A 12,814-nucleotide genomic window follows, 5' to 3' on the forward strand; every position below is an offset into this window, starting at 1 on the left:
ATCCCTTTTCTCTGGTTTCTCTGGTCATGTAGCACCAATCTAATTTTAATACTTGCATCTTTTTACGACAGCTAAGTTGTATGAAAATATTGTCTTTTCAGCAGTGAAATACTTCTTTAATTTGTGGTGCTCACAGAATTGAAAAACAAACATGAAAAGCCAACAAAATAACACCTTTGTTATTGTGGATAATCCACAGGATGACAATTTTGACAAAGTTGCAAGTGTTGACAGGGATCTGTGAATTATCCAGAGTAACCTGTTTTTTGGAAAGATATGTTGCTCCCGAATGTCATTTTTCAATGCTGCTAGCATAAAGTTACTTAAATTGTAGGTGGATGTAGAGATAGAAAATGAATAAACCAAATAAAACATAAACAGGGGGCATGGCTAGATACTGATGCTGTTTGACAGGTAACTTGGTTATCTGTGAGAGTATCTGTGCTGTATATGCAAACAGTCTGTTTTTTTTTCTCTGACGGCTGAAAGTTTAATTTTAATCACCAACTCTGTGTGAAGACCTAAATTCATACCTCCAGTCTGACATTATTATTATTATTTTCTTTATTGATAAAGAAAGAATTCAGGCGGAGATAAAATTATTTTTCTGCTTAACAATAAGATCAATAATTCATAGTTTATATTAAACCTGGGTACAGTTCCTGGTTGTTTCCAGTTAGTTAGTGATTAGTGGTGTAAAAGTGTTTGAGACCATAAACAGAGAGATTTTGAGCTTTCAAATGATGACTGGTAAGCGTGTTCTCGTAAATCATCCCTTAAACCTGCCAAAAACTCTGCTGTAGAAATTAGCATTTCTTAGTGTGTGAAAATTATTTGTAGTTGTAGAAAAAAAATATGTCTAAATTAATTTTTATACAACCTGTCACCTTTATTGTAATTTCTGGGACCTGTATTACCCTAATTAGATTACCAGTAGTTTAAATAAAAATAAAAACAAATCTTGACTAAAAGTAATGACTAAAATATCATGAGTTTTTATCAACTAAAATGTCATGAATTTTCATTGACTAAAACATTTTGAGTTTTTGTCAACTAAAAGTAGACAAAAACTGAATACTGTACTGTGTATCAGTTTATGAAATGATAATGTTTACATTTTTAACTTACTAAATTCAATTTTTATTTTCTTTTTAATTAAAAAAATAATGTTCTCTAATAATGAACAATGTTAACAGTGGTGATTACTTTATTTTCTTCAAGCGCTCTCTTAATCTCTTTGTTTTTGAATGTTGTTTTGTTTGTAATCCATGTCCTGGTGTGGATCTAATCTAATCTAATCTAATCTAATTTTATCTAATCTAATCTAAAAAGGATAAAAAAAGACTAAAATGTGATTTAACAAGCATTTTCATCTCAAGATTAAATCCTAAATAGCTACCAAAATTAACACTGGATACCACTAGGGGTAAAATAACAGTCCATAACAGTAATTTAAGTGAAATGACACTTACAGAAACATTGTTTATCTTGTTTACCTGCTGAAGTGAAATAACACACAGCTCAGGTAACATTAGTGGAAACTTCTGCGCTAACATTCAGAGTTTCATGATACTGGATGAACATGATCTAGGAATGCGCTGACCCAAAGTTTATGAACAGACCTTTAGTGTCAGTGATGTCGACCAGACCAGGCATCAGGCCATTAGAGATAAGGTGAGTGAGATGGGAGGCGGCCAGGAGGTGAGAGTTACCCCTGTGTTGACAGGCGGGCCACCTGGTTTCGGGTTTGCGGGGACTTCCACTCTGTGTCCACTGGTACCTGTGCCAGTTTAAGCAGGGACCTGGATGAACTGTTATTCCATTGGAGAGGACAGCAGCCCCTGCCCCTAGCCTGGTTAACTAAAAATACACTCCTCTCTTGTTTCTAGATATGTAGAAACCTACATATATATATCCCTCACAGCTCAGTCAACGTGCCTGCTGTTTACTATAGGGACATACCTGTGCTAATTAAAGTTGCAATCTATTTTAGATTTGATCATTTCAGGGCTGTAGGGACGAGCGTCTGCAGTTTGTGTCTGTTTCTCAAAATATTTTAGCTTTTCTGGCTGAATTAAAGTGATTCTGGGCAATACTGTCCACATTTTATCACTTTTAAAGTATTAAACCCCAATATTTTTAATAGTATGCTCTTATTGCAGCAGTTTATGTAAACACTAAATCATTAGAATATGCTATTAAAATGTGGATGTCCTCAGCCTGACATGTTTAAAATTTAATGTGAATTTAATTAGTGATGGAAAAAGACATTCTTAAAATTTAATGTGAATTTAATTAGTGATGGAAAAAGTACTCAAATATTTTATTTGATAAAAGTAAAAGTACAAAACAATACTGCAGAGTAAAAATACTGTTACCAGTTAAAGTTCTTCATTCAAAATCTTACTTAAGTAAAGTACAAAAATCTCAGATAAGCGGAAGAAAATGGATGGACAAAAGTATTAGCATAAAAATATACTTAAAATTGAAAGCAAAGTACTTATGTAGAATATTATGCATTACATCACTGGATTATAATGTTAATGCATTATTGTGTTCATCACTTTAATGTAGCAGCGTATAAAGCTGGAGCTAATTTCTTTTTTACCGCCAGGTAGCTTAATTTATGACAACACTGAACTTGACCTATTTATTTATTGACTATTTATTTATGCTTTTTAGTCTGTTTTACTAATAATATATAAAAATGGTAAAAATTATAAAATTAAATATAATTTAATAAATTTTTACCATTTTTATATATTATTATTATTTGTGCAGTTGATTTATTATTTAGAGTATTTTGTTTATTTATTTACCTCTGGTTATACTGTATAAAGCACTTTGTGTTACACTTATCGCTTGTCATTTAAATGCTGTGGAGTAAAAAGTGCAATATTGGCTTCCAAATGAAATAGAGTAGAAGTAAAAAGGAGCATAAAATGGAAATACTCAACACCTCAAAGTAAGTAAGTACCTGAGAGTCTTAAAATTGTACACAAACACAGTACTTGAGTGACTGCACGTGTCCGAGGTTAGAGCACTGGCCCCTCCAAAGGGTCAGATCGAGTTTAACACCTAACTTGCATTAAGTTTTGATCAGGCAATGTGTTTTTAGGTGTCTGTGTAATCAGAAGACATAAAGTCGGTGGCCCAGGACGAGTATCTCCCCGGCAGGCTATGAGGGGCCTCTCCTGCAGCCGTATAAATAGTCCTCAGGCCAACAGGAGCCAGGCACAGGAATGCAGGCAATGCAATGACAAGGCGTTTTCACTCACCAGGCTCTACATCTCCCCACACCTTCTTGGGGAATATGAAGGTAGTATGTAGCATGTTTAACCACAGGGAAACAGGAGAGCCCAGACACTGCGGCCACACTGACGTTATATAATAGTGGAAATGAATGGAAAGCTCAGAGAAGTGGAGTGGAAAAGTAAGAAGTACTTTGCCTTTCTGCCCTATAATTTCACAATTTGTGTATAGTTTATAAATGTCCCAAAAAAGATTGCACGATTATGATCTTTGCGCTGTTATTTCAGAACAGACAGACGGATTTGCACAGCAGTTTTTGTTGTGTGTGTGTCTTGCCGCAGTGGACATGGACATGCACCGAGTATTGTCTGTGCACTATAAAAAAAAAAGAAAAAAAAGTGCTGTCACTTCTATGTTGGTTTTTTAATATGGACACTAGATGGCAGCAAATGATATTTAAAACAAAGCTGAGCATCTTTTGGAAGTTTCAGTGGTGAAAAAGATATCCACATGGTGACATATTAAGAAGTGCAACTGCAAAAAGAGTTTATCATCTGTCCTGAGATCCCATATTAGCTGAAGGAAAAACCCAAAGATAGAGCTTTCTCTTCTGCTTGGGGATGCAGAATAAATGAATACAGTGCTTGTAGCTTCTACAATTACAAGACCTTAAAGTGCAATTTCTACATTTTGTATATCACACGGACCATAAACACTTCTGCACAAGCGCCTAAACCTTTGTAATATCCTTTTAACCTAAACTCATACATCTCACACTTACATCTGTATATCTTACCCATGTAGTTCTTGCTGAAATGTCATCGCGCAGCAACTTACTGACTGTATGTTGTGCATGTCATTGCATCGGTGTGTCTAATTTTTCTTGTGCATCTCAACAGATGGACTTAGTTTTCTTTCATATATCTTTTGGATGTTCCACCGTAGTGAATAAATGGCTTCTGCTCACTTTTTTCTCATTTCTAACAAACATAGCCTTGCACAAGCATGCACAGGCGTGTTTTTTTCTACAAAGGTTGAATTAAAATAGCTTATCTAATTTCCAGTGGGCAGCACCTTTGATGCAGTTGCCAGTCCAGGCAGCTGACACTCCTTTTTACCTACTCCTTCACTCAGGCTAATGAGTTGGTGCTGAGCTGATGCCAGCATTTTGCACGGCCAGTGAAAGAGACATTCCTGGTGGTCGGGGCGCTGGGCGCGGTCTCCCGTGGTCGGCCACAATTTGTCTCGGACGGAGAGTCTTACGGATCTGACTGCCTGGTATTCTTCAGTACGTCTCCATGCCTTTCACACACAATGCTTTATGCAATGCTCTGTTTATAATGATGCATCTCTGGTATTGGGATGCGTGTGTTTTATCCTTGTGGGAACCACTTTGTGCATTTTTGCAGGCTGAGGTCATTTTGGCTGGTTTTTACTTCTTCGAGGGACTAGTTTTGGGTTAAGATAAGCAGTTGGCATGAGAGAACAGGGAATGTATGCAGGCAGTGTAAGACCCTTTTGTGTGTGTTTGTGTTGTCAAAGAGAGCATTTCTAAACAAAATTGATGGTGTGTGGTCTAGTTGTGCAGAACACAACACGCTGCGGGTGCCTGATGACTGATTTCTCACTATTTCAGTGCATCGCAAAGCAGACGGAGAAAATCCATCTCCAATTGTGGCATGCTCAGCATGCTATTTTAGGCATTTTGTCTGATGCTCTTCCATGTCATTACTCTAACTGCCTGCTGTGCAATCAAGGTATTTCAAGACTCAACTTGGAGTTGAATGAAGAGAGATGGGCAGTTACGGCAGAGAGCAGCCTCGGCTTGTTGGTTTCAAGCATATACACAAAACCACAGGGGAAATGTTTGGAAGATGAGAAGCTGCCGATGAATTTTGCTCTGACATCTACACAAGGCGGCATCTCCAACATCAGGAGGAGAAAACATTTCATAGATTGATGATGGAATTTGTTGTCAAATATACAGTGTGATCCTTGTTTGGATTGTAACACGGTACCCCAGTTTGAGCTAATACTGACGGACAGGATCAAAGAGCAGCAGGAACTTAGACAAAAGAGGAAACACATATGAATCTGTCATTTAAGTACTTATTTATGAAATAGTCATTGTCTTTATATTCCTAAAGTTGCCTCCATCCAATTCAAAAATCTTCACAAGGATACAAAAGGCTTTTTCCTCTCTCTCTAACAGACAGAACTTGGACTTGGAAACCAAACCACTGGATCAAATTGGGGAATAATTCTTCCCCTCTGCAGGCCAAATCACTCTAATCTAAGGCTTCAGGAAATACCATGTGCCACCTCCTGTTATTTACCTCCTCATACGTTATACCACTTACTGTCTTAGACCTTGTAATCACAGTTTCTGACAGATGTTGCCCCCGTTTGCCAACTTAGTGGACAGACACACATGAAGGGCCATGAAGATGGCAGAGAATCAAAGAAGTAATCTAGTTTGATTTCATGATTGTAGATGTGTTTTGTTTTTCAGACTAGTTGCCAAAGGAAACGATTGGTAGGCGTGTGTATGTATATATGTTTCTGCAAACCACAGCTGTTACATTTCTACATTTTATATGTATCATATCAACATTTCAAAAGTAACGTTTTTATGAGCTGATTTGGCACGACGCCTGCCAAGATTCAGTCCTCTGCAGACCACAGTTTGAGACAAACAAACAACAAAACTGTCTGTCTTTTAGCGAGTCATTGCTGCTTTTTTTAGCAGATTTTTAGCCACTTAATGTTGTTGTTCTTTAACAACCCATCACAGTGTTTCCACAAAGGCAGTTGGTTTTTACAGGTATTATTGCATTTCTATACATAGCTGTGTCATCAGAAGCAGAGCCAAAACATAATTTCATAACCAAATGTTTTTTGTGACTAAAAGTAACATGTTAGTGTTCAAGCATAAAGTTTTTACATATCCGCTACCTATTAAATTAAGGTAACGTAACAATGGTTTGCGGAAATGTAGTTAGTCTGGTGATTGGGTTGTTTATTTTTAGTTAGTATAAAATGGAAATAGAGCATATAAATTCAAATTATATTGAGTATAAAAAATTAAGTGGTGAAAGTAACAATTTAATGTCGATGAAACATACTCTTTGTTAGAAAGTCCATAGAAATGGATTCACAGTAACTTCTGTCTTTTTTGCCGTCTTTTTTGACCTGCATTGACCTCCTACACTTACTCACAAATAAGGAACAGATGCAGACAGTGCCAGCATGTTGTTTCACAAGTAGTTTCTCCACCAGCTAACAGCTACGGTAGCCCTTCCTCCTACATTGTGTGAAACAGACTTAGCATGAGGTCATAGCAGGTGACCCACTGCTGACTCATGACGTAGCCTGACTGTAATGCTGCCTGTTTGGCCTGTTTCAGGAAGCCCATAATTTTATATTCTCCCTCGTGGGCTCATTTGATCTCTGCAGGAGGAGGGGAAAGGAAAAAGCACTGGTATGTTTATACCTGCTTTTTTAGAAATTTTGCAAGCATGAGGTCATTTCATATTTAAGCTCCAGCTAATGAGAAAACCTGGAATGGCTGTGGGGGTGCACTCGTACCTCAGAAGAATACTATATGGGGACTGTTTGACAGAAACGTATCATTCCTGAAACATGGAAACATTCGCACAAACCTTAACTACGCACGGTCTACTGTATGGAGATTTTACATGTTGCTGTGATGTAGTCAGTTTGACGTATTGCTTAGTTCTCGCCATGCTGATAACTGAACTATATTCATGACTGTGTGCTGTACGTGTTCAAAGATGTGTTCAAGGCGTGAGTACATTTGAGCTCGGCCGCTAAAGAATTTTGTGACGCAACCATTAATAGACAAGACAAGTTTAATCCATATCACGACTGAACAGACACCTTTGCATCACTAACGCAGTTACCGTCAAATCTGGCCCTCTGCAGATTCTTACGCATTAACACATCAAGATATCAGCAGTAAAACATTCAGGTGGACACACGTCAGTGCTATTCCTCACTGGTACGTTAATGGCGGTTGTGATGAATGGAGCTGTCCTGTCTAAGCCTCAGCGGTGGCCCCTGGCCCTCCGCTGGCCTGGAGACAGAGTGTGAAGTTTCACCCAGCGAGGTGAGACTTTTCCTGCTCGCAGTCTACAAGGCTCCTGACCTTGACCCCTTATCGCAGACAGAAACAAAATTCACACTAATTCACCTATCCTATTTTAAAACTGACTACACATGCTTGTTTTCATCATGAACATACTAAATTATACATGACAGCTCTGGCCACCTAGTTTTAAATGTGATGTGTGTGTTCTTTGCTTTTTATGTATTTGTAAATCTTAACTTGTCAATTAAAGACACTGCGGGCATGTAGGGTAAAACAACGCATACATAAGGTTCAAATTTAAGTTTCATTTCACACTTTCAAGGTTAGAGGATTTAACTGAAAATATGAATGACCTTGCACATCCTGTGTGAACTTTAGTGTAAATTTATTTTATCTATGGCTGTTAATCAAGGCAATAAACCTCTAATAATGTTAGCTTTGTGCATGGACCGTACAGACAGCCAAAAAGGATTCTGGGCTCATTGACAGCACCATGTTGAAATCACATTCAGTGCTTAGTGGGTGAGTCTTGTAGACCGTGAAAAAGGATTTGCCACTGTTTCTTATTTTATGTCCTAAAACATTTACAGCCATGTTTTTTGGACTAAAATTGACACAACAAAAGAAGGATTTTTTTAAAATTCTGCCCTAAGGGTATGGCCAACCAAGATAAGGTCAATAAATTACCACTAAACCTCAACAATCAGACAAGAAAGAGTTAAACAAGAAAGGGAGTAGTGTAAGAGTAGAGGGGAATGAGATTTGTGGAGTTATATAAGTGGATCAGTGACAGTTGAAGAAGTGGAATACCAGATTTAATATGAAGCATGTCTGTTGCGGACAAAGGCAGCAGTCATGCACGGCAAGAGGATGGTAACCTAAGACAAGTTCAACAGTAGGATGGGCAGAGGACACTCCATAAATCTTTAGTCTGCACTGAAGCCTCTCCTGCGCACTGAGCGTCAGTGGCAAACGTGCACGCACTGTTGCTGGAGTTTGGTCACCATTAACCAGCTCCAGCCTTGCATGCTCAGTGACACCTGAATGGTCAAACTACTTCCAGTCAGATCACAACAGCTCAACTTACTTGGGCCTCACAACAAATACAGGTTCAGAAGTTTCACTATTTCAAGTACAAAGTCCCCCTTCGTGCCCCCTAAAGTTTTGGCTGGTTGACATAAAACACTTCTGGTGCACCAGCTCGGGAAAGTTGCCACAAACCACCATCTGGTATACAGTGAAATAAAGAGAGCTGTCCCTGGTGGCAACAGGCATATTTAGCATTTTGTGAACTTGTTTGATGAGGACTTGAATGTAACAACATCAATTATATCTTAAGCACCAGACACATCAAATCGACATCGATAACTAGTGACAACAAGGCCGTCTGTTGCCTCACCATCTGTCACCTGTGTCTCGGCCAAAAAGTTGCACTCGAACACACCGTAAACACTGAAGTCAATGACCAACTAGAGCATACGTTCTGCGCCTGAGTGAGAAGAGATAATTAAACTGCCAATCAATGACAGCCTCTGACACTGATTCAACATGCTCAATCTGCTGAGAATTCAAGACTATTTACAAAGACAGAGGTTTCAGAGCAGAGTCGTATGCAGGTGAACGGCCCTTGAATACAATCACAGTACACAGTCTTTGATTAGTGTAAATTGCAATTGTAAAAGAGGAAAATATTACCAAGAGAAGAAAACAAAACAATTTCACCTTAGAAATAATGCTGGGGTGGAAAAGGTCTGTTTATATATACTGAAAAGTTTACAAACAGTTACAGTTTTAATAGTATTTTGTTTTTGAGAGCGTTAAATTAAACGGATGTATTGGATGAACTTGTGTTAAAAGCAATAAAGCATACTCTTCTACAGGTTAACTGTATTCATGGATGGGGAATTTAGCCATTATTATAATAAGATACATTTTGTGAGCACTTTCCTTATGTATGATAATTTTCAGGAGACCAAACAACACATTCTGGCAAAACCTTTATCAATATTTTCAGATATAAAATGACATATATTAAGCCAGAAATTCTTCACAATGGGGAAATGCTGAAATAGATGTACAACAGTTTTGGTGCAAGCAAAGCAGAAACTACAGTTCACATGCCGATGAGAGCTGATGAGTGCAGAGTAGCGCCAATGGTGAAAGACACAACATAAAAACTAAGGCGACAGGCGTTCACAGACGGCCGACTGTCGGCTTGGTGTGTCACGACCCTAAAAGCTCCACACTTCAGCTTTAAAGTGGGCAGATCTGCTGGTGCTCTAGCGTTCCTCTGAGACACTCAGGTCCTGTCTGTCTCTGTTCTCAGTTAAGGTTTGTAGTTTGGAGTCATCCGGGCCTCGGGGTCTGTTCCACAGCTGGGCCGTGAACAGTAAGCACTGGGTTACATTCCTCTGTTCACCTGTTAAATGACTCTCTGCTATTTATCATGCTTGATAAGGCATGGCCATTAGATTCAGCTTACAGTAATCTGCCTTTTGATGAGATATTTTCGGCTGTTATTTTTTCCTGGATGTCGGATTCCAGAGTGGCTGCCAAAGAACTGCGTTTGATGTCGAGCCCGATTCAATTACGTGTCTTTGACAATACTGAAGTGCTGGAATTTAGTGCGTGCTGTTGTGTGTGTTTGTGTGTCTTGTGCTTGTATAGCAGCAGACTCTCTGGACGCTTTAAACTGTAAAATGCGTGTACATGTGTTGTGCACTTGGCTGCATGTTGTGCGAAAATCCGAGTCCGTGCAGGGATACTTGTTTTATGAGCAAGCAAGAGGTCAAATGGGACTCGTAAAGACAAGCTTGAGTCTTCCTTCCCATGTACATGTGACAGGATAACAGCTGTATGAATGTTAAACTGTCTTACACAGAAATTTAAGATATGCATCTTTGTTCCTCAGTCTTTCAGTGTTTTTCTTTTGCATATCAGTAGAATAAAATCCCCCTTTCGGTTCAGTTTAGTGCTGAGGCTCCTGATATCATGGGGATAGATAGCTGGAGTGGGGGGTCTGCCGGATTCGGTTTCATACGAGGGAAAGGGCAGGAGGTAGAGAGGAAGATACTCCATGTCTGGCTCATGTGTGTCAGATCGGAGCTCAGATCTAAGTTCATAAATTCAGTGTGGAGGAGAGGTCACTGAGTTCAACCCCTGACTACAGCAACTTCAGCCTGTTGCTTCGATTTCCATTTATAGCTCCTCCAGTAGTATTTTGTTTGCGGTAGTTTCACAGTAATTTCTTGTCTTTTTCAGTCTTCAATGCAGCAGAATTACAGGGTGGTACTGAATCAGCACTGACTAATGTACATTCAGTTTGTGAAATATCTTATCAGTGTGTTGCTCACTGCCTCCTGCCTTAAAGGGATACTTTTCTGGTTTTCAGCCATGACAATGTGGGTAGTATGTATAAATGTACAATGTTTAACTGCCATTCATCTTGCAGTCAGCTAGACCTCCCTGCTCATTTGGCAGCAAAAATTAAATTTTTGCTAGCTTTTTGCTATTCCTCGAACTACAGATTGTACTTCCTTCCACCACCTTTGACTAAAAGAGCATAAAAGTGGATTTAGAGAGATACTGTCTCTACCCCTCTTTCTCCCTCTCTCAAACTAAGATCAAATGAAAAAAACATGCAGTGCTGATGAAATATAAACCAAGATTATGTTACTGTATTGCCTTTTCTCACCAAAAAGGTTTTCAGAAACATATTTTCATGTACTGTTTAGCTGTAATAGTCGGAGTTTGTGAGCAGAAAGTGGGTTCGATATGTTATCTGTATTCTGAAAATGGAGGGTGAAAAAAGTGAGATCAAAAAGTAAAACTAAGCAGCTCTGATTAAAATGTAACCAAGTTTCTGTTCACGTGTTTCTTATTTGTCACCTAAAATGTTTTCACAAACATACTTTTGCTGTGAACTGTCTTATAGGACTGTTTATTACCAGCTGTCTGCCATGTTGTTTTTAGATCATTATTTCAATTATGTCACCCAGCACCAGGAGAGATTATTGGGATGATGTGGCGCATTGCATTCTGGTACTTGTAGGCTTATTGAATTGAATTGAATTGAATTGAATTGAATGGAATTGAATTGAATTGAATTTTTACAGGGACAGTGCACTTTGATAAATATTGCTATAAATGTGCCAGTGTTAGCAAAAGGCCATTTTCAACTGCGGTCCCTGGGCCATGTGTTGAGATGTCATTAAAATGCCTCGTGAGTAAAAGCAAATGCCATAGCCCTGTTTCCTCTGTTTATGTAGCATCAGTTTCAGAAGTATTTGCATCTTTCTACAGCATTGACATCCTAGTTTTGTGAAAATACCATCTTTCTAGCAGTGAAATATGTATTCAAAGACTATCAGACTGGCAAAGATTTGGCTTTAGAACCGAAAATATAACCCGTATTGAGGTGTACTTCTCCCCCACACACCAGGAGAGGTGGTCTGGCTGTCATGGAAGCAGATCTTTTTTGTATGCTTGTGTGTTTGCATGTTTGTGGCAAGGTCGTGGGTGGCTGGTGGATGAAGCACATTTGTTGTTTTTCTGTATATTTACTTGTCTGGGCCAACAGATGGCTGGAAAAATGCTGCTTCCTCTGTATAAAAACTCTCAAGTCAGAAATTGCACCCAGCTTGCACAAATAACAAGATGTCAATTACAGCAGGACGGAGAGTAACTATCAAAAAAAAGTAAATATCTTTATGATGATAGTTACTTTTTGAAAGAGGCGCCACAGACCGTAGCCATACATGTGACCACAGATCTGCGCCGTGTGGTTCAGCTATTGCCTCCATCTAATTGTTGTTCCCAGAAAATTATGATACATACCTTAAATTACCACTCACACATGTGGTTTGTCTACAGCTGTAATTACTCAGTGGCAGGAAGATCGATGAATGTGGTTGTGGAAGACGTAAGAAAGTTGTAAAGCGATGGAATATGAATCACACGATCTGATGTCAAGGTGTGTGTGTAGCTATGATGTTTGAGGAAAGATTTTAGTTTAATTAGGCCGATGACTGTCTACAAAAATAAAAATATATAAATTCTACACCAGTCAGAATTATACCAAAAGATAGTTTTTCTAATAGTCCACATAAGCTTAAGTAACCTCACGGTGGGTCTTAACAATAATGGGCCAGTGAGACATCCTGTTGGCCAGCACTTCCTTTAAGCAGAGGCTTCATGTTGCTGTTTAAATAAGTGGGCTCATTTATTTTATGTGGCTGGTGTGTTTAATTTTGGGCTCTTCTGGATGTTGCTTTTGTTGGTTTTTCATGCTGGATTTATTTGACAGTTGGGAGGACGTATTGCGATCGCAGTATGACATCATGAGAGGACATAGTCTCTGTTTTTGTTAGTGTCATTCGGTCTCCTTGGAGCGAAAACAGAGGTTGTCATGGCTACATGCCCTTATTTTTTTGTGATGTCAACTGACCCTTG

At 38.8% G+C, this 12,814-nt stretch overlaps 1 protein-coding gene across 4 annotated transcripts in view; it reads left to right on the plus strand.

Moving 5' to 3' along the window:
• Nucleotides 1-12,814, plus strand: part of palld (palladin, cytoskeletal associated protein) — a 74,015-nt gene that overhangs the window by 3,941 nt on the left and 57,260 nt on the right. The window lies entirely within an intron of this gene.

The sequence above is a fragment of the Plectropomus leopardus genome, chromosome 3 (assembly GCF_008729295.1).
Source record: "Plectropomus leopardus isolate mb chromosome 3, YSFRI_Pleo_2.0, whole genome shotgun sequence".
Lineage (NCBI taxonomy): Eukaryota > Metazoa > Chordata > Actinopteri > Perciformes > Serranidae > Plectropomus > Plectropomus leopardus.